The sequence below is a fragment of the Pinus tabuliformis genome, chromosome 4_1 (genome assembly GCF_031772625.1).
Source record: "Pinus tabuliformis cultivar Carrire ecotype Pingquan chromosome 4_1, CPIR1, whole genome shotgun sequence".
Lineage (NCBI taxonomy): Eukaryota > Viridiplantae > Streptophyta > Pinopsida > Pinales > Pinaceae > Pinus > Pinus tabuliformis.
In genome coordinates, this window is record NC_142303.1 from 987,087,489 (window position 1) to 987,108,713 (window position 21,225).

The 21,225-nt window shown below is 37.6% G+C and overlaps 1 non-coding gene across 1 annotated transcript; it reads right to left on the bottom strand.

Annotated features, from left to right (window-relative positions):
• Positions 1-10,407: 10,407 nt before the first annotated feature.
• TRNAK-CUU (transfer RNA lysine (anticodon CUU)) lies at positions 10,408-10,480 on the bottom strand. The gene has a single exon. It is a non-coding gene; the product is annotated as a tRNA-Lys (tRNA).
• Between the last annotated feature and the right edge of the window lie 10,745 nt (positions 10,481-21,225).

Sequence of the window (21,225 nt, forward strand, 5' to 3'; positions counted from 1 at the left end):
ATGGCCACTCATATATTCTTTGAGAGAATGATTATAAAAGGCTGACCATTCTCCAGTTGCCATTGGTTTAACAGTTTTATAAATTGTATGAAAGCATTCTCCAATATTTTGCTCGAGACATAGGTCGCAATGGTTTCTGCGATATGACTCATGGTAGACCGGGTCCATTACCGTTCTGTTAACACCATAATCCCGCCACCAATCTTGGAACCAGTCACATTGTTGATTTCTTTGAAAAATACCTTTTGTACTAAACTTTAGTTTAGTATAGTGGGTCTCTTCTTTATCATCAACATTGAGAAAATCCCAACACAGCTTTTTGTAGCCCGCAAAATCATAAACTAAGTCATGAAAAATAATTTTGGGATCTCCTTTTGGCCATTTAGCAGCGTTGTGAGTGGGCCAAGACCATGTGAGATTCCTGGTACGATGGATGCAAAAATATTTCTCATATATTCCGCTGTGGGCTCCTCCATGGTACCATATGCTGGATATATCGTGAAAATCTTATTGCAGAGCTACTTCTGCATATCTGGCATCTCTTTTTACTTTTTCATAAATCATATCGTGTATCCACTTGCTTCCCTTTGGATACACTTTTCTTTTGGGTACAAGATGCTAGATGTCTGTATGTGCCTACAAATTAGCATCTAATACTTTCGTATTTCTCAGTTGCCACGTAGGCTTCCAGTTTTTCTTATACTATTCCCAGTCTTGATTGTCTCGGATAGTACGTAGGACCTCTTTCTTTTGGTTCTGGTCCCATTCTGTTACAATCTTCATAATGTGGTCCTTAGGCTGAATGTATTCTCTACTGAGAAAATCAGGAAGACAATTCTCTTCTCCTTTTATGTGTTCGACCTGAAAGTCGAAGTTGGCGAAGAGTGCTTGCCATCTGGCAAATTTAGCTTCCCCTGGTTTTTTGATGTCTTTAGTTAGGACCTTCTGCATAGCTGAAGCATCAGTTCTAAGTAAGAACTGTTTATTGATAAGGTAGACATCGAATTTGCTGATGTAATCCCATGCAGCTTTGACTTCTTTTTCAATGGTGGAATAATTTTGCTCAGCTGGATTCCATACTCCAGATGCATACTGAACAACTTGTTCAGTGTCTCCAATTCTCTGTTTGAGAATTCCTCCCCAACCAAAATTACTTGCATCTGTCTCAACAATCTTGAATGTGTTGCCATCTGCAACATACAATATGGGAAGAGACTTTACTTTGGCTTTAATGTTTTGAACAACCTTGGTATGGACTTCTGTCCATTTTGGAGGATTCTTCTTAAGTATCTTATTCAACAAACTCCTGTCAGTAGCACAATCTTGATAAAAATTACTAACATAATTTAAAGATCCCAAGAATCTTTGCCATTGATTCTTGTCTGTGATGACATCAGGAAATTTGTCAGCAAACTCTAATGCATGCTTCTGTAGGGAAATTTGTCCATTGGAGATGGTGTGGCTAAGAAACTTGATAGTAGTCTGGAAGACTTCTGTCTTCTTTTTACTCATAACAAGACCATTATGTTTTACTAACTGTTTGAAAGTATGCACATGCTTAAAATGATCTTGGATGTTCCTAGAAAAGATCAAAACATCATCAATATAAACTATAAGCCAATCAAAGTATGGCTTAAAAATGTTATCCATTATCTTCTGGAATTTGGATGGTGCATTCTTCAATCCAAAAGGCATGACATTCCACTCGTAGTGGCATGTTGGTATGCTGAAAGCGGTTTTGAACTTATCTTTCTCCGCAATGGCAACTTGCTAGAATCCTGCTTTCAGGTCAAACTTAGAAAAAATCTTAGCACCGGCTATCCTCCTTATTAAATCACCTTTATGGGGTAGAGGATATGTGTTATCTGCAAGAACAGAATTCAGAGGTTTAAAATTTATTACCAGTCTTGGAACAACTCTGATTTGTTCGGCTCTCTTGTTGACGTAGAACCCATAACAGTTCCAGGGACTGTCGGATTCTCTGATAAGCTTTCTGTCGAGGAGCTACTTGATCTCTTTTTCATAGAGTTTTCTATATTCCTTGCTCATGGGAATGACTCTGCTTTTGCAAGGTCTCCCTGTGTAACCTTCCTTGTATGGGAGTTCTACTGTATGCTACTTTCTGTGCCAAAATGCATTGGGTTCTTCCAAGCAGCATTCATCTTCAATCTACTTCTTTAAATCCTCAATTTTTCTTTTGATCTGAGGATCTTTGAGTTGTTCTTCGATTCTTAGTGTAGATTTCAGATCTTTTATATCTGATAATCTGGCTTCTGCTTTGTCCAGGTTTTGCACAGACTGAACCATTGTCGAAACTCGAGGATTCGAGATATATGGCAAATCTATCCTCTTTGATGTTCCTTTTGAGGTAGGAACAGATATAAAATATCCCACTTTGTTACCTTTCATTCTTGAACCATGAGGCTCAACGGCTGCTAGGAAAACATTCATTGTAAATCGTGATCACCAACTAAGTAAGTTGTTTAATAGAAATTTAAGGAAACTGCTTTATACCTATACTCTTCAATTTATAATATACGAAATTTTTTTGATATAATTTGACATTGCAATAAATTGTCGTAGTACTACTAATTAGGATTGTTAGCTAAGTCATTTCAAGTACACTAGGAAAATTAGGATTGTTAGCTAAGTCATTTCAAGTACACTAGGAAAATTAGGATTGTTAGCTAAGTCATTTCAAATACACTAGGAAAATTAGGATTGTTAGCTAAGTCATTTCAAGTACACTAGGAAAATTAGGATTGTTAGCTAAGTCATTTCAAGTACACTAGCAAAGACTTGTTGCATCACAGTTCGTCTTGTTAACATACCTTTTAGTATGCCTCAAGCACCAATGACATTATTAAGATGCACAACCACATTACTTTGATATTCACATGAAGGAATGAAGCAATAAAGCAATAGTAGTGGTGTATTTTATATTTATTAAATTTTAATGTATTAGTGTGTCTGTGATTATTGGTAGAAACTCAAACCTTAAATTAAAGAAACAATGTTTTTATGGAATAAAGGAGAATTATTTTATTAATGGTTTAAGTATTGATTTTAAATTTATTTTATTATTATTTAAAATAATGATATAATAATTTGAGTTTTAATAAAGTATGAAGTATATATATATATATATATCATTGTTAATTTTTTGGATTTTTTTTATATAATTTTGAAATATGGGAGCATAATCTTATAATGAATATGGGAAAAGACCATTGTTTACTTTTTGGATTTTTTTATATAATTTTGAAATATGGGAGCATAATCTTATAATGAATATGGAAAAAATCTATTTTTAAGATTTAATGAGATAATTAAGAATATTAAGTCAATATGTGAGACATGAATATGGGAAAATACTATTTTTAAGATTTAGTGAGATAATTAAGAATATTAAGTCAATATGTGAGATATTGAATCTTCATAGTTTGATGATGTATCATTTTTTTCTAAAGGGAAAAAAACTGTAATTTATTTAATATTTGGAAAAAGGAACAAAATTACATTTTTGTAGTTGCTAACCACATTCAATAAGAGAAGCCTCTTGGCTTATGGGCATAAGAAAAAATTGAAGAAATAACATAAACCAACAAAGTTAAGAGTGATAGTAATCACTTAGCTTTTCTTTTGTCTTTTTTTTTTTTATGGACCTTTTGCCATCCCTTGATTTTGGATCAACTGGAACCATTACCAAATTGCTCACACTTATCTTCAATGGGTGTTCTTTGCCTAAATATGAACTTTTTGTAATATGAACTTTCTTTGTGTGTCACTTTCTTATATTGTATTGGTTTATAGATCACTTATGATTTTGTGTCATTTTGTTTATGCGTTGTGTTGTCATTCTAGACCTGAGCATCCCTTTCTTCTGGGTTTGGAAGGTTCTTTATGATTTCTTCTTCTTCCTCCTCCATGAGGTTGTTAGATCAGAGCATACATAACACACAGTAGATTTATACTCAGAGACTTAGACGACAATAGCAAAGAATAATTTCAAAGACAGACAAATGGAGAAACAACAAGATTACTCAATCAGAAACAGCGGAATAGATAAAACAATCATTGGAGAACATAAATCACTTTGCATTACATAACAGGCTTGGGCCTTGGCTTGCTTTCCTTGGCCAGAGAAATTACAAATTTATAGAGGCAGAAGAAGGATCTAGAATCCTGTATGTGATTCAGATGGAGATCTGGAATGATCTAGAAACTAATGGCGGTGTAGAAAGATCTAGAATCCTGGAGATCTAGAAAGATCTGATCTAGAAGGATCTAGAATCCTGCATGAATTTGGCTTCACACTTAACATTCTCCCACTTGAAGCCAAATAAGAGTCATCAAGTCACACCAAGTCCTACCATGTCTCTACATAACTCATGTTTATTTCGTGGTAGAATTTTAGTGAGCATATCAGCAGGGTTCTTATTTATATGGATCTTTTCCAAGGATAATTGTTCTTCCTCCAACACATGCCGGATCCAATGGTACCTTAAGTCAATGTGCTTGGTTTTTGAATGAAATGCTGGGTTTTTCGCTAAGTGAATGGCACTCTGACTATCACAATATAACACATACTTGTCCTGCTTTATTCCTATCTCTCCTAGGAATCGCTGCATCCACAACATCTATTTACAAGCTTCTGTTGCAGCTATGTACTCTGCTTCTGTTGTAGAGAGGGCTACTATTCTTTGTAGCCTTGACACCCAAGATACTGCTGCACCTGCAAATGTATACAAATAACCTGTAGTGGACTTTCTGGTATCCATATCTCCAGCCATATCTGCATCTGTAAATCCTTTAAGCACAGTATTATTATGACCAAAACATAAACAATAATGACTAGTACCCTTGAGATACCTCAAAATCCATTTTACTGCTTGCCAATGTTGTTTGCCTAGATTGGCAAGGAACCTACTCACTACTCCCACTAAATATGCAATGTCTGGTCGTGTGCATACCATGGCATACATCAAACTACCAATTGCTGAAGCATAAGGAATCTTGCTTATCTCTTCTTTCTCCTTGTCATTACTAGGACATAATTCAGTACTCAGCTTGAAGTGGGTTGCAAGGGGTGTACCAACTGGCTTGGCATCCTTCATATTAAACCTGTCAAGCACCTTCTTGATATATTTTTCTTGTGACAGCCACAACCTTTTGTTTTTCCTATCACGCATAATCCGCATGCCCAATATCTATTGTGCTAGTCCCAAATCCTTCATTACAAATTTGCTACCCAAATCTTTCTTCAACCTATTGATCTTATTCTTATTATGCCCAACAATCAACATGTCATCCACATATAACAATAATATGATGTACTTTCCTTGATCATACCTCTTGATATAGACACAATGGTCAGCTTCCAACCTCTGAAAACCATGTTCCAACATGAATGAATCAAATTTCTTGTACCATTGTCGAGGTGCCTGTTTCAACCCATAGAGACTCTTCTTCAACCTACAAACAAGGCCTTCTTTGCCTTTTTCTATGAAGCCTTATGGCTGCTCCATATAAATTTCTTCCTCCAATTCACCATGAAGGAATGCAGTTTTTACATCTAACTGTTCACATTCTAGGTCTAAAGCAACAACTAGACTAAGAATGACTCTAATGGATGACATTTTAACAACAGGTGAGAAAATTTTAGTGAAGTCAATACCTTCTTTTTAGGCAAAACCTTTCACCACCAGTCTTGCTTTATACCTCTCCTTCTTTTCGTCACCTTCATGCTTAATCTTGTACACCCATTTGTTTTGTAGAGCCTTTCTACCTTTTGGGAGGTTTACCAAATCCCAAGTTTTATTTTCCTGCAAAGAGTTCATTTCTTCTTCCATTCTTTACTGTGCTCGACTTTACAAGCTTCTTGAAAACAATTAGGTTCACCTTCATCAGTTAACAAAATATAGTTTGAAGGAGGATACCTTTGTGAAGGCTTATGAGGCCTAGAAGATCTGCGAACCAACTGTGATGGTGCATTATCAGGTTGAATCTCTTGTAAAGGTTCCTGCAAGATTCCTTCTTGTTGTTCATCATTTTCCACTTGTTGTTCATCATTTTCCACTTGTTGTTCTTCATGCTCCTGAATTTGTTGTTCATTTTCTTGTATTAGTGGTATGTTTTCTTGTTGCTCTTCAAACTTGTCAATAACCTTCTTGACCTCCAACTCACCTACAGTCCTCTTGAACATTTCTGACTCATTAAATATAACATCTCTGCTTCTAATAATTTTATGTTTGACTAGATCCCATAGACGATAACCAAGATCTTCATCCGCATATCCCAAAAAAATGCATTTCATAGAATTATCATCTAGCTTAATTCTATTTTCTTTGGGAATATGTACAAATGCTTCACATCCAAAGATTTTCAAGTGAGAATAATTCAAATTCTTACCAGTACAAACTTCATGAGGGATACCGCCATCCAAGGCTGTAGTTGGAGATCTATTTATGAAGTAGCAAGCGGTCCTGACTGCTTCAGCTCAAAAATTCTTCTCCAAACTGGAATTGGACAACATACTTCGCACCTTTTCCATAATGGTGTGATTCATCCTTTCACCGATACCATTCTGTTGAGGAGTACCAGGCACAATCTTCTCATGCTTTATGCCAAACCTGTAACAATATTCCTTAAATGCATTTGAGCAATATTTTCCACCATTATCTGTTCTTAAACACTTCAGCAATTTGTTAGTCTCTCTTTCAACAGCAACATGGAATTTTTGAAATATTCCAAACACTTCACTTTTATTTTTCATAGGATATGCCCAAACCTTCCTGGATGCATCATCTATAAATGTTACAAAATATGATGCTCCTCCTAATGATTTGATGTTAACAGGCCCAAACACATCTGAGTGTACCAATTCTAACGCATTTTTCTTTCTGTCATGGCCACCTCTAAGGAATGAAACCCTTTTTTGTCTACCATATATACAATGCTCACAAAGATCAAGATTGTAGGATTTCAAACCTGGCAATACATTTTTACCAACAAGGATTTTTAAGCCCTTCTCGCTCATGTGACCCAAACGCTTATGCCACAAATCTACTGAATTTCCTTCTTTTGTGACAACAGCTAAATCTGATTTTCCTATCAGTGTCTTCAATGTGTATAATGTTCATGTCTTGGGTCCTTTGGCCACGACCAATGCACCTTTTTTAATTTTCCAACCTCCTTTTCCAAATCTTGTCGAATAGCCTTCATCATCCAGTCGTCCCATAGAGATTAAACTCATGCGCATTTCTGGTACATGCCTAACCTCTTTCAACAATATATCTTGTCCATCTTTCATCTTGATCTGGACATCTCCCACTCCAACAATACTTCAAAAATGATTATTCCCCAAATGCACTCTACCATAATCACCAAGATTATATGAAACAAAACTATCTTTGCATGGGGTTACATGGTGAGATGCCCCAGAGTCAAGGATCCAATCAAAGCTACTGCTAGATGTATATACACATGCATCCTCTACTAAGTAAACAACACATCACCATATGTGGCTACAGCAGTAGTCTCACCTTCATTTGTGCTAGATGACTTGTGATTTGTATTGGATGGTCTCTGATCCTTTTGTCCTTTCTTCCAGAATCAACATTCTTTCTTCATGTGACCGGGTTTGCCACAATGAAAGCAGATGATCCTGCCTCTCCTTGATTTTGATCGGCCTCTTGATCTTGATCGCCCTTGCTAGCCTCAATCCATTCTCCTACCACGATCAGCTAGAGCTAGAGCCACTCCTCCCTGGTTTTCCGCAATTGACTTGCGTTGTAGCTCCTCATTCATTAAACTGCTGCTGACATCATCAAACTTCAAGGTCCCTGTAGTTGCTGAAGTGCTCATAGCTACAATTAAATTTTCCCAGTTGTCTGGCATAGAACACATTAGCAAAATAGCTCTAATTTCATCATCTAAAATGATTTTAACAGAGGCAAGTTGATTAGTAATAATATTAAATGCATTCAAGTGCTCAGCAACTGAAGCACCCTCCTTCATTTGGAAATTATAAAGCTTCTTCATCAAGAACACTTTGTTTGATGCCGTGTTCTTCTCATATAAATCATGGAGTTTCTTCCATAATCCTTTTGCCGTCTTTTCCCCGGACACATTGAAATACACATTCTTTGCTAAATATTGGCGGATTGTTGCAATCGTCTTTCTATCTAGCTTATTCCACTCTTCATTTGTCATCGATGAGGGTTTCTTTGTTGTGTCCTCAATCGACAAATATTGATCCTTTAAAATCACTATATCCTCCATCTGTGATTTCCATAGGGAAAAATTAGCCCGCTCAACTTCTCCATATCTGTAACTGTTGTCTCCATTTTCAATCAAATTCACGCTCCAAAACACAAAAACTCCACTTAAAAATAAAACTTTAATTATTACTCTTTAAAATTTAGTAATAATGACCTTCCTCCTTTTAAAATACCCTTTTCAAAATTATACTTTTCAAAATTCCAACATATAATTATATATGTTCTATAATAAATATAAAAGCATATATAATGTTTTAACCTTTTCACATGTCACACATACATATGTTGGTTTGAGAAAAAACTTGATGTATACGTGCAAGCTTGATGTGAAAAAAAACTTACGAACACCACGTTTCAACTCCAAACTCCACAGATCTCCACGTTTCAAACTCCAGCAACACGTTTCAACATAGGTCCACGACCTTGTTTTTCTTGCAGCCACTGTGTTTTAGTTCCAACGTTCCTCAGCTATTTCCTGGATAGATCCTTCAACAGCTCCAGGGGTAACAGCCAACGTTTTAACAAACGCTACGAGAGTAAGGCGATGGCACTAAGTGGCTTGCACAGTGGATATTCGACCCTAGCTCTGATACCAGTTGTTAGATCAGAGCATACATAACACACAACAGATTTATACTCAAAGACTTAGACGGCAATAGCAAAGAATAATTTCAGAGACAGACAAATGGAGAAACAACAAGATTACTCAATTAGAAACAGCAGAAGAGATAAAACAATCTCTGGAGAAGAGAAATCACTTCGCATTACATAATAGGCTTGGGCCTTGGCCAGAGAAATTACAAATTTATAGAGGCAGAAGAAGGATCTAGAATCCTGTATGTGATTCAGATGGAGATCTGGAATGATCTAGAAACTAATGGTGGTGTAGAAAGATCTAGAATCCTGGAGATCTAGAAAGATCTGATCTAGAAGGATCTAGAATTCTATGTGAATTTGGCTTCACACTTAACAGAGGTAGGGATCAGAAAGTTGTTAGTTTAATGATGTTTCATTATATGTATAACTACATCATAAATAATGCTTTGGCAATCAACATAATGATAAATAGTTTAATGGGCCCACGGGGCTTTGGATTGACGGTGAATGGGTGCACTGCTAAGGCACTCCTTGCGATATGTCACTGGTTCAAATCCCTCGAGGGTGCTTACCTACGAGAAAAAAAGATAAATAGTTTAATGGAAAATGTGGTCACTAAATAATCATTACATCAATGTGTATTAACATTAAGTAAAGAAATGAGCAAAAAAAATTGAAAAATAATAACATTATAATCAACATTCCCCTTATGGAAGATTCCTATGTCCCCATGAATAATGAAAATGATGAAATTTCTCCTCTATCAAAAATTTGGTCAACATGTCAATATGTCAATAGTACATATATATTATCATTAGCAACATGGTCTTTAATATAATAGGTGTCAAGACCAACATGCTTAATTTTCAAGTGGTAATGCACACTAAATATCACTCTATTTATTGATATCAACTTGCTCTATTTTAAACTTCGAAAAAATACCAAATCCCCACCACTTTCTTTATTATTACCTTAATCCATATATAATAAATATATTCTCTCCTATTATAGTATTTCTTATAATTCATGATGTAATAAGAAAAGTGACAATGTGCAAAATATTAATATCATGGAAATAATATAAAGCTTTCTTTATTATTACCTTAATTTTCAAGTGGTAATGCACACTAAAATATCACTCTATTTATTGATATCAACTTGCTCTATTTTAAACCCACCACTTTCTTTATTATTACCTTAATCCATATATGATAAATATCTTCTCTCCTATTATAGTATATTCTTATAATTCATGACATAATGATTTTTATAATTCATGATGTAATAAGAAAAGTGACAATGTGCAAAATATTAATATGATGGAAATAATATAAAGCTTTCTTTATTATTACCTTAGTCCATATATAATAAATATCTTTCTCCCCATTATAGTTTATTTTTATAATTCGTAACCATTTAACAAAATGTATCTGTAAGATTTTAAAACCTAACAAAAGCTTGTATCAATGACGAATTCGAGAAACGTGGTTGATTGATGAATACCTACATTATTTATAAAATTTAAGCACGCCCACCGTGGGGCTCGAACCCACGACCACAAGGTTAAGAGCCTTGCGCTCTACCAACTGAGCTAGACGGGCCATGTGATGTTTATTTGCTTTTTATTTTTCTATTGAAGGATCTACGATATACATTAATGGAATAAAGCTGTTAGGAGGTGTTGTTTTGTTCACTGTAAAATAAAAAATTTAAAATTTCAAGTTATGGAAGTGGAGACCTGGGCTCTAATTCCGGCATTTATCTTAAATACATGTAATTAATCTGTTTTGAAATATCTGACCGAACATTGTATTGAAATTCGCATTTTTTTTTTATTATTTGTTACATGAAATGTTAAAATAGATTAATTTATATTTATTAAAAGAAATGGATTCAGATTTACATATATTTTCGAAATATCTGACCGAACATTGTATTGAAATTTGCAATTTATTTTTTTATTATTTGTTACATGAAATGTCAAAATAGATTAATTTATATTTATTAAAAGAAAAAAATTTAAGAGTAAAATTCAAAATAAGATTTCAAATTTATTATCCAACTATATATAAAATTTTAATTTAATTTATTTTTTTTTTAAACAAAAATTGTGTTGGTCCATGGGTTTTAGATAGATGGTGATTGGGTGTGTTGTTAAGACATTTTGAATATTAAGTTATTGGTTCAATTTCTTTTTGGTGTTATTTTTAGACATGACCATGATGTAAGTGTTGTTGCTCCCATAGACAACCTTGGATTGCTTACAAGACTAGTCCCTGGGCACATCTAGATTTTGAGGGTCTCAAATGATTCGCAATGGAATGGAGACCTCACATATATTTTACATATATATATACAAAGGGTTGGTTCATTGATCCAAATGTATAAAACATGTATTTCTGGTACTTCTTCACATATGCAGTTCACAAAAATATATGCACAAAATAGTGGAGGTTGAGTAGTTCAAGGACTTACAGTTTAATAAGCTTTTGTAGAGAAAATGAGAGAGGATAAGGAGAAAGAGAAACTCATCACATAGAGCTTAAAGCTTCAAGAATTCTACACTTAACACATAGAGCTTGAGGCATTAAGAATTTCTATACTTGTTTGAGTTACAGGTAGATATAATGGATAAAAGAGGGACTGAATGCTATGATTCATGTAGCGCAAATTTAAAGATATAATTTCAATAATCCATACAGGCACATGCATTAACAATGTCGATACAAATGAATCTGTGAGAAAGTTATAGGCACATGCATTAACATATCGATACAAATGAATCTGTGAGGAAGTTTGAAATATTTCTAGCAGCTATGATTGCATGAATTCAGAGAAGAAACATGAACATAATGGGTTTTAACAGAGGAATAACATATTGTAATACTTGAAGGGGGAATCACCACCATTTGCTTGATATTCTGAAAGATCTGTATTATGAAGTTATACATTCTGAAAATAACATGTAGAGATTTCTTTAGGATTTTTGAACCTTTGTGAAGTGTTGCTTCCCTCTATTTATCTGGAGAGGAGAGCGTAGAACCATTGATTACAACAAAATATTTTCAACCGAGTCTCATATGTTAGATTGAATAGCTATCTCAACTAGGGATGGCTCTATGGCCCAAAAACATTACAACATATTAAATGCCTCATTAAGGGCGGTACATTAGAGAAGAACAGATCAGTCAAAATCAAATGAACATGATAAGGAGATATCTCCGTGCCTATCTCTGTGATCGTCGCTACCTCAGGCTGAATTGTGCTCATGGTCTGGCCTCCTATGTTACTCAGCTGATTCTCGTTGCTTCAGCCTTTACTACTTGCATCATCCCTCCTTTAAAGCTGGGAGTGGGTGCTATCAGTTTCATGCCGCAGTACTGAAGCGGAGAATCCCTGGCTGGTACCTCGTTTCCCCTTTCTATGGGAGACCATGCCAATAATTAAATCCTCCCCAACTACTAAGTCCCTTTTTTACTCTTGTCAACACCGACCCTAGTTCTGTGTCATAATGGGCCTTTCTGGATCAGCCCATGCCAAGTTTGAATGCACCACCTATTTTCTTAAAAGCCACAGCTGCCGACCCATCACACCTTTAAAGTCCTGCACTACACTATCGACGCCCTGATATGCCTGGTGATGCGCTTATGGTGTAATATGGAGGACTTTTGGTGCTGGCCCCTATCACTAAAACATTGCGAAACATGTGAGTCCCAATCCCCTTTAGGCCCCTTTGCTTCGACCCCTTTCTGTAATATTCTTCATATGATCAGGGTCTTGAACCAGGTGCTTAACCGGAAGGCACTAGAGCCTTTAAAAGCCTGTTTGAGGGTCTTTTTTCCTTTAATATGTGAAATCCCACCCTGCGGCGACTTCTTATGTTTTCTATTGATATTTCCTTTGGACCCTTGTAATCGTCGATCTGTGGGGTTGGGCCCACCAAAGGTATCGCAATCACCATACAGGAGAGAGATTTGAGGACGAGTGGTTTTCGGAGGGGGGCATGAGCGGTAAGTGGTAAGTGAGGGGCGGTGTGAAATGATATGAGAGGGACATGTAGCGGAGGGGCTTGGCAGGGAAACCACTTTTTGGACCCCCCCCCCTCCCCGGCCGCTGATAAAGGGAAACAGGGGGGGCGAGGGCAAAAAGGCTTGGGAGTCGTTGATCTGGGCGAAGTCAATCTGGGCTATCCAGAGATGGGGGGTGTTAAATGAGCATACAGGTTTTGAAAGGGACGGACTCATCAGCTTTTAAACTCCATTGTATAAAATATCGCGTCCAGGGAGTTCCCACGTATCGCAATGGCAAACTGAGAGGGACTTTGGTGGAGGAGGAACCTTTGCTTTGTGCCATCACCGATCACCGATTTGTGATGGGTGATGTCATCACTTCCACGTGTTACCTTGTGAGTGGTGACACATGTCACCCGAAAATGCCCCCTTAGGACCCCTGAAAATTCCAAATCTGTGTGCCACACGTCCTCCGTACTACCACATCATCTATGTACTGCCACATTATGATGACGTCAACTACCATGTCATTTATAAGGACCAATGGTATTCTGCCACGTGGCCCCTAGAGGAGATAGAAAAAGGCTCGCTCGTCCTTGTTTTTGCGTCGATTTCCTTTGTTAAATATTTTCAGCCTTCCCCGACGATTTAACACTATTATCGCAACATAACGATATCACAAGGTTTTTATAGTTGTATCCCTGTTGTCACACAGATTCACCGATTGCGATGCCTTGGACCCTGAAACCCCTGATATGCCCGATACACTGATAGGCCAGACCCGCCGATATGTGATTTGCGATGAGCCCGACCCTTGGCCATTTTTCCTTTGTTTAGTGTCCTTGAAAGGGTATCTTTAATCTGCTCTAACTTCTTATCCAGAAATCAGTTTTTTGATTTCCACCCGCCGTTGGAAAGCTCGTTCCGATCACTATGCAATGGAGAGGGTTAGATTTGGCTTTTAATTCTTCTGTGAACTTGAAGATGGCTCCAAAATTCACTGCTTTTTAGCAACTTTGATCAACTAAAAACTCATAATGCAGTGAGTGACAACATTGGCTCCAACTGGGGATAGTGCCTTGCTGGCAAGGTGCTGAGAACCTACAGACCAGTAGCCTTTCTTCCATTGGGCATGTAGTCATTTCTAAACAAGTGATTATTCTATGAAAATGGACTTTTCAACATAATCTAAAAGTCTCATATAACCATTACAATACACACACCGATATTTACAATGAGTGTAAGACAAGTACCTCTAGTTTTGGAAATAGAGTTTAAGGAACTGACCGTTTACCGATAATTCCAGACATTCATCATCCAGATTTTCAAGAATGTACGTGTTATTTCCTCTTTCCTCTGAAATCTTGAAGAGGTCGAACCATAGCGGATCGAATTTTCTATGTTTGTCTTTGTCTTCCCGTCGAATGTCCCAGCAGAGAACTAAATCTCCTGGTTGAAGTAGTCGATCCTTTTCAAATAGGGATTTCATCTTTTGTTGGTAATTATACAATTTGGCCCCCACCTATTCTCTGTTCTCATGAAGCTCGACCAACTGATTTATCCTTCACGTTAAGGCACTTGGCTCTTCCTCTTCTTCTTGTAGTAACTTCACCACCGACATTGCTAATTGGATCGGGAAGACCGCAGCCTTACCATACACTAGCTCAAAGGGTGATTTCCTCGTGGACCGTTTAGGGGTTACTTGATTGGCCCATAAGGAAAACTTCAGTTGGGAGTCCTAGTTCCTCTGGTTCTCGACAATGGTCTTCTTCAGTACCCTCACCACAATTTTGTTTGAGGACTTAGCTAAGCTATTACCTTGAGGATAATAGGTAGTGGAGTGCTTGATGATGATATTGAACTTATGGCAGAAGCTGGTGAACTTGGCATATTTGAAGCCCTGAGCATTATCGGTGATAATTTTGAAGGGGCAACCAAAACGAGATAATATGTTCTCCTCCATAAATTTGATTACCATTGAGTCTATAGCATTTATGGCTGGGATGGCCTCTACCCACTTGGTGAAATAATCTGTGGCCATCAATATCCACTTGTGTTGGCCACTAGAGAGTGGATTTATTCCTCCTATTAAATCTGGTCCCCATTGTCTGAATGGTTCTTCCACATGTACTAGAATCAAGGGGAGAGGAGAGAAAAATTTCCTCTCAGCAAACACTTGGCACTTCTAACATGACCTGACCTAGGAATGAACATCCCCAAATAGTGTAGGCCAGTAGAATCCTGCCTTGAGGATTTTATGTGTTGTGATCTTCCAGTTGAAGTGTCCTCCACAAACTCCTTCACAAAAATCCTCAATCACCTTATGGGTTTCACCCTCTACCAAACATAGCAGCAATACTCCCACTGGGTCCTTTCAGTAGAGTAGACCATTGGAAATGATATATTTTTGCGCTTGCAATCTCAGACTTAGGTATTTGGATTTATCCAGCCCCAACGGACACCTCAGGAATAAGAGATAATGAACGATGTTCTTATACCAAGGTGATCCCTCATATTTGGCATAGATTTTCTGCTAAGATGTTTTAATCCCGCTCTGATGATCCTCTGGTCTGCCTTCCTCTATGATCAGGTTTATCCCTAAATATTGGAAATTAGATTCGGATAAAACCTTGGCCAACCCCTGGCCTTTTATGAGCTTTATAGGCTTTATGTCTAGCTCATATTCTTGTATCTTAGCTATCCACCTACCCATTTTCCCTTCGCTTTCTCCTTGCACTAGGATGTCCTTGACTGCTGTCGTTGGGACAAACGTTGTGATTTCTGATTGTAGCACATACATACGAAATGCCTTCAAAGACTTGACTATTACATAGGCTCGTTTCTCCATGATGTTATATTTCAGCTAAGCATCCCTTAGGACTTGGCTGAAGAAGGCGATGGGTTGTTCATAACCATATTTATTTTTCTATAGCATCATTGCAACAATAGTATGTGGAGAGGCGAAACAAAAGATGTAGAAAGGCACTGAATAGTCAGGGCTGAATAGTATCAGGGCTTCAACCAAAGCTTCTTTAATTCTAATGAAATATTCTTTGGGGGCAGGGCTCCACTTGACTTCATTTTCCTTCTTAAGCATGTTCGTAATACCCTTGACAATTTCTGAGTAGTTGGGTATGAACCTGCTCAAGAAATTTATTCTCCCCAAAAAGGCTTGGACTTATTTCTTATTCCTAGGTAGAGGAATATGGATGATGGCTTTGACTCGTTTAGGATCGATCTTCACACCTTCATGCGCTCCTATATGGCCTAGTAGCTTTCGCTCACTCAAGGCGAAGTGAGATTTATTAGGGTTTAGAGAAGACCATACCTCTTGCATTTCTCAAAGGTGATCTTTAAGTGAAGGATTTTCTCTTCATCAGTCTTATAAAAGACTGTGATATCATCTAAATAAACCACCACGAATTTGTCTTGCTCCCATGGGGTGGTGAAAGCAGTTTTCTTTTGATCATCAGGGTGGACTGCCACCTAGTTGTAACTAGAAAACCCATCCATCATGGACATTCTGGCTGAGCCAACCACCTTCTACAATATATGATCCATCTTAGGCAACAGGTAGTTGTATTTCAAAGACACCTTATTTAGATTCTGAAAATCTACACATAGCCTTATTTCTTCGTTCTTTTTCTGGACAGGGACTAGGTTGGCTACCCACTCAGAGTACCTTAAAGGCATTATAATCTTTGCCTGTAGAAACTTTCTCACCTCTTTTTCAATGGAGGGGAGTAAGAGTGGACTTATTTGCCTGAGTTTTTGTTTGCATGGCTTTATTCCACTCTCCAAAGGAATCTTATTCTGAATGATGTTAGTATCAAATGCTTTCAAATCCTCATAAGACCAAGCAAATACATCCTTGTATATTTTGAATAGATTTAAATACCTTTGTTTGTATTTCAAGGGGATTCATTTTGATAGCCTGATCATTTGGGGTGCCTCCTCTGAGCCAATGTTGTAGTCTTCTACTTGATCGTCTATCTTTGGGGCCATTGGTTTGGACACTATGTCATCCTTTTTAAAAGGATAAAAATCATTTCCAGTGGGACCAATCCGCGAGGGATGGTATTCCCTTTCAATTGCAAAATTTTGTGCCTAGCCACTGTGTCTTTCCATGAAGTGGCTTCTTGATCTACTTCTTCTTCTTCTTCTTGATCGATGGTGGAGTGGGCGAACTCCCCAATGACTTCTATGAATCTTTTCACTTGCTCTTCATCCTCGAATACCTGCTAGTGCTTGACATTATCAGGTATTGAGGGTCTGTATCTGACTTCTACCTCATACCTGAGGAGCGGATTTTGAGGGGGCCTAAAACTGCTTGCAGCTACAACAAGGGAGTCAGTCACTCTATTTCCTTCCATGTGAAGAAATTGGATATTAAAGGCTAGGAATAAATTATCAATTAGGTCCCACACTTCATTCCGGTAAGTCCTCAGTCTGGGTGTTTGGCCTGGCATTGATTTCTGATCTGCCTTACAACCAGCTCAGAGTCTCCATAGACCGTTAGGCATTCAATATTCATATTTTTTGTCATTTGTAACCCAAGGAGAAATGCTTCATACTCCGCTATGTTGTTGGTCACCTCAAACTCCAACTTGAATGAGAGGGGTATCAGGTTTCCCTCCAGAGATACCAACAATATTCTAGCTCCATTTCCCTCTTTTGAGTTTTCTCCGTCAAAGTATAATTTCCATACTTCATTTTCATTTGTGCGCTGGTGCTTTAACTGCCTTGTTAGGTGTATTGATGTTTCCTCTAAGAAAGTATCTGAGCCAGGTTTACCACCAGATCCTTTATCATTCTCAAGAATTTGACCCTCTTAGAGTCAAAGGAGTACAGGTCCTTGTAGGGCCTGATGATCTGCAATCCCAATTGTTCCATCACTTCTAGGGGCATGAGGTTGTGTGAGGCTTTAGAATCTAACATGAAATTATGCAGTAAGAGGTCATGGATTACCGGAGTCATGTAGAAGGGTGTAGTAGAAGGATCAAGTTCTTCCACATGTAGCCCAAAAACAACCATTGGCCTCTCCTCTTGAAGGTTTAAACTGTCATGAGTTGGTGTTAAGGTAGATGGATGCATGAATTGAGAGACTTGAGCTTTATAATTAGGCTACTTTAGAAGCTCAATTAGAGGAGCGGGAATATTTACTTTCTCAAGCTCCCTCTGAAGATTGAATGTAGGTTGGACTTTTTCTATACTTCCTGGCTCTGCTCCTTCTTCCTTACCACTAGAAGTTTTCAACAAAACAGGTGCCTCCTTTTCTATATGTCCCTCAGAACTATTGCTTTCCTTATTAGAGGAGACTTTTATCTTGGAAGGGTCAGGATTTAGCTTACCTTTCCCTTTCTCTAGTACTGGACAAATAACTTGGGGAGCAGTTCCCTCTTACTGTTCTAGTTCTTTTGACCTCTTCTTTGAAGATCTTAGATCATACTTACGTTGTGGTTGTGCTTGCATGAAATCTGCAAACTATTTATAATAATAATCTATATCTTCCTCATTTGCTACTGCTTCTCTATCATGGTTGGTCTCCTGGTGAGCCATATTCTCATGTTATTCTTCGAAGAAAGCAGAATACAAGTTTCCCTACATCTCGTGTGTATCCAATGATTGTTCATCGGGATCATCTTCTAAATATGGATGATGAGGGCTCTGGTCGAGTTTTTCCTTTCTCTCCCTTGGAAGTATTTGCAACTGAGGCCTTTTATAGTGTGTGTTGTAACCCCGGTTGTTGACTTGAGCATTCTATTTGGAGAGGCTCTTTTTCTAAATTTCAATATTTCCAACCTTCTGTGATAAAATCCTGATGAGTCTTTCTAGTTTATCCAACTTTATGTCTAGTGATTCTTTAGCTTGACCCGAGGAGGATGCTTCTTCTTTCCCTCTTCTATTCTCAGTAGGTTCTTGATTTCCTCTTGACTTCCCTGTTGAGGTGAAATTTGCTTCCACCTCAAGTGCATCAATTCGGAGTTCATCTAGAGTGAGAGACTTCATTTCCCTTAGATTAAAGCCAAAGTTGGACTCAAAGGCTCCCAAAAAGGCTACTCGAGCAGTAGCTAGACGAGTCTTTATCTCACCCGACAGGTTATTGTACTATTTGTTGAACCTTTTTTATAAATTCTGAGATATCCTCTTTTGGATTTTTTCTTATAGCGTTAAACTCTGTGAGGAGGTATTCATGATTTCTATTTTCACCCCATTTCTGTGTGCAAGAGTTTTCAAGTTCCTCCCAGGTAGTGATGGAGGCATTGGGTAGGGCCTTGAACCATTTTCTAGCTTCTCCATCAAGGGATTGTACAAAAAGTCTCATGACCACTTCTAGTTGTTCCAAGTTTAGGTTCTCAACAAAGGCATAGAAGGTTTCAATGTGTCTCTGTGTAGTGTTGTCATCCTCCCCATTTAACCTAGGCAAAAGATTTAGGTAGCCTTGGGGCATAGCACTTAGGGGTTGAGACAAATTGAGAGGGGCATATTTATTTAACAAAAAACTCGGACGAGCCATCTAGATTAATGGAGGGGGATTAAGACTCACCTGAGCAACTTGGGCCAAAAACACAGTGGTAGGAGTGGCTAGACTAAACACGGGGTAGGTAAGGGTTTTATGAGTAATTCCTGAGTACTGAGTAATAGCAGGTTAAGAGATGGATGAGGAGACTTCAAAGATTGATGAGATGGTAATGCAGGCGGTAGCAGTTTTCTCCTTCCAGACCTTCTAGAAAATTATTCTCTCTAGGTCAGATACAAATGGGGCTTTCTGTTGAGAGGTATCTAAGCAAGTGTGAGGATTTTTAAAAGCCAGGATGATGAATGATGATGGAGTGCGTGGAGTCGCCAAGGTGATGTGGATGCAATCAGAACGTATTTTCTCATCTACACAAAGAGTGCTCAATTTGTCGTATCCAAAGGGAAAATCCCTTCAATACGTTCCCTGACAACAGCGCCAGAATATGTTGTAGCTCCGAGAGACAACCTTGGATTGCTTAAAAGACCAGTGCTTGGGCACATCTAGATTCTGTGTGTTCATATGATTTTCTAGAAATGGAGACATCACATATAGTTTATATATATATATATATATATATATATATATATATATATATATATATATATATATATAATATAAAGGGTTGGTTCATTTGTCTAAAGGAGTAAAACATGAATTTCTGGTACTTCTTCACTTGTACAAATCTCATAAATATATGCATAAAACCAGTGGAGGCCGAGTAGTTCAAGGACTTACAGTTTACTAAGATTTTATAAGGCAATGAGAGAGGATAAGAAGAAAGAGAAACTCATCACATAGAGCTTAAAGCTTCAAGGATTATAGAGCTTAGGCATTAAGAATTTCTATACTTATTTGAGTTACATGTAGATATTATGGATAAAAGAGGTACTGAATGCTATGATTCATGTAGCACAAATTTAAAGATATATTTTCAATAATCCATACAGGCACATGCATTAACAATGTGGATATGAATGAGCATGTGAGGAAGTTACAGGCACATGCATTGACATATTGATACAAATGAATTTGTGAGGAAGTTTGAAATATTTCTAGCAGCTATGATTGCATGAATTTAGAGAAAAAACATGAACATAAATGGGTTTTAACAGAGGGATAACATATTGTAATACTTGAAGGGGGAATCACCACCATTTCCTTGATATTCTGAAAGATCTGTATTATAAAGCCATACAGTCTGAAAATAACATGTAGTGTTTTCTTTAGAATTTCCTTAACCTTTGTGAAGTGTTGCTTCTCCATATTTATCTGGAGAGGGGAGCGTAGAATCATTTATTACAAAACAATATCTTCAACCGAGACTCAGTTGTCAGATTGACTAGCTTGATCGGTCGAGGATGGCTCTGTGGCCCAAAAACATTACAATATATTAAATGCCTCATTAAGGGCGGTACATTACAGGAGAACAGATCAGTCAAAATCAAATGAACATGATAAGGAGATATCTCTGTGCCCATCTCTATGATCGCCATTGCCTCAGGTTGAACTGTGCTCACGGTCTGGCCTCCTATGTTACTCAGCTAACTCCCATCACTTCAGCCTTTACTGCTTGCATTTTCCCTCCTTTGAAGTTGGGAATTGGTGCTATGAGTTTCATGCCGCAGTATTGAAGCGAAGGACCCCTAGGCAGTACCTCATTTCCCCTCTGTATGGGAAACGATGCCAGATAATTAAATCCTCTCGAGCTACTAAGTCCCTTTTTTACTCCTATTAGCGCCGACCCTGGTTCTGTGTCACAATGGGACTTTCTAGATCAATCCCATGTCCGGTTGAATGCACCACCTGTTTTCTTAAA